Source organism: Palaemon carinicauda, chromosome 1, assembly GCF_036898095.1.
Source record: "Palaemon carinicauda isolate YSFRI2023 chromosome 1, ASM3689809v2, whole genome shotgun sequence".
In the NCBI taxonomy this organism is placed as follows: Eukaryota; Metazoa; Arthropoda; class Malacostraca; order Decapoda; family Palaemonidae; genus Palaemon; species Palaemon carinicauda.
In genome coordinates this window covers 258,492,145-258,497,144 of record NC_090725.1, presented here as the reverse complement: position 1 = coordinate 258,497,144, position 5,000 = coordinate 258,492,145, and the positions used below count along the sequence as shown (strand labels likewise).

The 5,000-nt window shown below is 38.1% G+C and overlaps 1 long non-coding RNA gene across 1 annotated transcript in view; it reads left to right on the top strand.

Annotated features, from left to right (window-relative positions):
* LOC137644539 (uncharacterized) overlaps window positions 1-5,000 on the top strand; it is a 474,459-nt gene that overhangs the window by 190,249 nt on the left and 279,210 nt on the right. The gene's annotated exons all lie outside the window — the stretch shown is intronic.

The following is a 5,000-nucleotide window of genomic DNA, read 5'->3' as shown; positions in this document are numbered from 1 at the left end:
TACAACCCTAGTTGGAAAAGCAGGATGCTATAAGCCTAGGGGCTCCAAAAGGGAAAATAGCCCAATAAGGAAAGGAAACAAGGAAAAATTAAATATTTTAAGAACAGTAACAACATTAAAAGAGATATTTCCTTTATAAACTATAAAAAACTTTACCAAAATAAGAGGAAGAGAAATTAGATAGAATAGTGGCCCGAGTGTACCCACAAGCAAGAGAACTCCAGCCCAAGATAGTGGAAGACCATGGTACAGAGGCTATGGCACTACCCAAGATTGACAACAATGATTTGATTTTGGAGTGTCCTCCCAGAAGAGCTGCTTACCATAGGTGAAGAATCTCTTCTATCCTTACCAAGAGGAAAGTAGCCTCTGAACAATTACAGTGCTGTAGTTAACCCCCTGAGCGAAGAAGAATTGCTTGGTAATCTCAGTGTTGTCAGGTGTATAAGGACAGTGAAGAATCTGTAAAGAATAGGCCAGATTAATCGGTGTATGTGCAGGCAAAAGGAAAGTAAATTGTAAACAGAGAGAATTATCCAATGTAGTACTGTTTGGCCAGTCTAAGAACCCCATAACTCCTTAACTGTAGTATCTCAACGGGTGGCTGGTGCCTTGGCCTACCTACTACCTGCGATGGAAGTTCCTTGGCAAAATTATGCGAACGTTTTATCAGAGATGAATATGAAAGTCTTGTGAAGAGAATAGTCTGATTAAGAAAAATTAGAACTAGCTGATATTGACTGAAAGTCGAGGTACAAGATGAATCACTTACTAGAGTGAGGTAGTTAATGTAAAAAAAAAAAAGCTGCTTTGTTAGAGCTGCTGTACTACAACTGGACTTGATGAGTATGGCCTTTTTGTATTTGGGTTTCAATGTTCAGAATGCTCAACATTAAATGATCATACATGATAGCCTATATGGGAATGTAGTATTGTTTAATGTTTTTGCTTGGATTACAAGAAAAGGCATAAGTAACTGGTAAAGTCAAAGGGCTGCAAAAAAATTATCGGGATAAACCCCACAGTATGTATATTTTTTAGCCCCGAGATGCCCATCATCAAGAAAACTTAGGTTCTTTCTGGCTCCGACTCTGTCTTCTAAGCTTAAGGAATAGTAAATACAAAATAGCATGCAAGATTACATGCTTTTTCTGACATCATTGTATTAATAATGGTAAGAATTTAAATTTCAAGACAAAAACCCTAAGATACTGCACCACTTTAGAACAGCGTTTCTTGACTTTTTTCGACCTCAGCACCCTTTTGGTCAGGTCTAAGCAATCCTGCATCCCCTGCTATTTGTTAACGCCTAGTTACTACAAGGATAAAGTAAAGAAAATCAGCACTACATCTTGATCATAAATTTGGTTGATTCTCCAAAACAAAAACGGTAATTGTGGCAATAGCATTTCCAAACACAAAAGGAAAATAAAGGAAAGATCATGAACAAACTCAATTAAAAAAATGCTCATCGATTCTATTTTTTCTATCGGGTATGCGACTAATTTCTCATATTGTGGCATAGTGTTAGTCAAATCCACCCTCATGTCATGGAGCAGGCCTCCATGAAGATAGTTCTGGACAGTTGTCTTGATCAACAGCATAGTCGAGAATGCCTTCTCACAAAGGAAAGTAGTTGGAAATGGAATGACCATATCCAGTGCTGCCCTCGTCAGTGTAGGATACACAACCAAATAATCACACCAAAAATGAGACCTTTATGATGGTCGAAACTTTATCTTGCAACCCTGATTCTCTTGTAAATTAATAAATTCCCTCTCCGGGTTGTCAGTATCACTCATTTCTGCCAGGAAGGGCTGCTGAATCCATTCTGGTAGTGTCAGATCATTAGGGAAGTACTTTTCCGTGGTGGTTTCAAGGTGAGTAACAATATTTTCTAAAACCATTGAGCTGATTGTCATATCCGCCAAATTATTTTCAAGAATTGGAAAGTTTCCCACACTCTTTCAACTCGACACTTCTAAGAGTGCGAGTTTCTTCTTTAAGGCTTCAATATTCTCTGTGCAAAGATTATTATTAGCACACATGCCTTGCATGAACATGTTGAGATCATTGAAATGACTGAATATATCTGCTAGTTAGGACAGAGAAAGGAAGAATACTTCGTCCTCAAATTTTTCCTAGAGGTTTCTCTGATACTCTCGAAGAAATATTGCCATCACATCTTTAAACTCTGCCATACAATTCAATTTTTTCCCACGAGAAAGCCACCACACTTCTGTATGAAAGAAAAGAACTTAGTGTTCACTTCCTATTTCCTCACCAAGTAATTTGAACACACTGTGGTGTAAGAGATGAAATTTACAACTTGCACACAAAGAGACAGAAAATTTTTGAGGTGAGCCGGCAACACCTTTGCCGCCAAGGCATGCCTATGGAGAAAACAGTGCTTTACTATGATATGGTACCTTCTTCTTTAACAGAGCAGCAAAGCCAGACCTCTTTCCGATCATGGCTGGGGCACCATCTGTACATACTGACCTTACCATCTCCCATTTTATTTAATGCTTTTCTAAAATATTGGTCAATAGTTGGAATACATATTCTGATTTCGTCATTTGCAATGCCCCAGTGAAGAAGAATTCATCTTTTAATTTCACCATCGTTGATGTGCCGAGCATGCACAATCACTGACTAATGTTGAAAATGTCAGATGGTTCATCCTATTGCAGACCCATGCAGATTGGACTATCTTTAATCTCCTGAATAATCTGGTCCAAGATGTCACCACTCAATCAACAACTCTCCCTGTGATGACATCATTTGACAGAGGTACATCCGTCTTGTTCTTGACTCCCTCTGTTCCCAAGACCAGTTCTACCATTCTTAAAGTGAAGTTTTTGGGATCTGAATGTGAACCAAACACTCTGATGCCTTGTAGGAGGCTTGTAGAAGAGGTTTCTGCATTGGCTTGAATCCAATTTGGGTAGCGCACCCTGTTGGTCATATATAGCCCTTTTATCCTACAGAGCCTCGAGAGTCTGTTCTATTCTGCTGTTGGACGTGTTGTCTGGTTTTCTTCGATTCTAACTGGCTTCAAATTAGAGTTTCACATCATGAAATGGTAGGTCATGCACTGCGCTCGGTCTGGTCCTCCACAATCATCTACGAGTGCAGTGAAACCATAACTGACATGTTCGTCACCCCATTTACGTGATATCAGCATTGTAGAATCACGCAAACCTAAATTATGTATATATATATATATATATATATATATATATATATATATATATATATATATATATAATATATATATATATATTCTACACTTATTGACACAAATGACCTCAGCTAGATTTCGCCAGTCATCTCTATCATGAGCTTTTAATTCAATACTTCGCCATTCATCCTCACCTAATTCAGGCTTCATAGTCCTCAGCCATGTAGGCCTGTGTCTTCCAACGCTTCTATTGCCTTGTGGAGCCTAGTTGAAAGTTTGGTGACTAATCTCTCTTGGAGAGTGCGAAGAGCATGCCCAAACCATCTCCATCTACCCCTCAACATGATCTCATCCACATGTGGTACTCGAGTAATCTCTCTTATGGTTTCATTTCTAATCCTGCCCTGTCATTTAACTCCCAATATTCTTCTGAGGGCTTTGTTCTCAAATCTACGAAATCTGCTGGATATTTTTTCATTGTCGTACTACGACTCGTATCCATACAGTAACACCGATCTCACTAAACTGATATATAGCCGGATTTTTATATGTAATTTCAGGCGATTTGATTTCCAAATTTACTTAACCTAGCCATAGTCTGATTTGCTTTTCTCAATCTTTCATTAAACTCCAATTCTAAAGATCCTATATTAGAGATCATAGTTCCTAAACATTTTAAATGATTTCACCTCACTAATCCTTTCTCCTTCCAATGATATTTCATCTTCCATTGCATAGTCCATGCTCATCATCTCTGTCTTTCTTCTAATTATCTGGAGCCCCACCTCATGTGATATTTCATGGATTCTGGTAAGCAAGCTTTGCAAGTCTTGAGGTGATCTGCTAATAAGGACAGCACCATCAGCATACTCTAGATCAGCTTATATCCTGTTACCATTCCAGTCCAATCCTTCTCTGCCATCCCCAACTGTTCTATGCATTACATAATTCATGAGGAGGATAAACAACATAGGTGAAAACTCATTCCCTTGGAATGCTCCACTGTTCACTGGAAATTCATTTGTTAAGTCTCCATTAACATTAATTCTGCATTTTCTATGCTCATGAACAGACTTAATCCAATTTACATATTTAAGAGGAACTCCATGATAACTCAGGACTCTCCACAAAATTTGCCTCTGCACAATATTAAAGGCTTTTTCATTGTCCACAAATGCCGTCAATAGTGGATTTTTATATTCAACACATTGCTGTACCACTTGTCTTGAAATTAAAATTAGGTCAGTACAACTCCTACCTTTTCTATATCCTGCTTGTTCATCTCTCAGCTTAGTCTCTCTAGATTGAGCATACTATATATTTTCATGACAATTGACATAAGTGTGATACCTTTGTAATTATTGCAATCAGTCAGACCTCTATTTTTTTTTCACCAAGACACCTAGCTCTACACTCCTATCTCCCATTCATCAGATTTTGCCTCTTCACGCCACATTCTACGAAATAATCTTGTAAATATTCTGGGTGTCACTTCATTTTCGGCCAATATCATCCCGGCAGTTTTCCATTGTATCCATTACTTTCCATCTCTTTAGTTTTTTAATGATGGCTTCGACTTCAAAACACACTTAATTCATTCATGGGCACATCAAGGTCTTCATCAGCTTCAGGCATATCAATAAAATTATTCCCTTCATATCTCCTATTCAACTTCGCCTTTCTTCATCTTCTGTTGTTATAATAGATCCATCTCTCTTTTTGAGGGGTATATGCTTCTTTGCCCCAGTAGAGATTTTATCAATAATTCTGTGAGCAATTCTTACACCATAGCGACTCCCTGAATTCATAGCTTTGT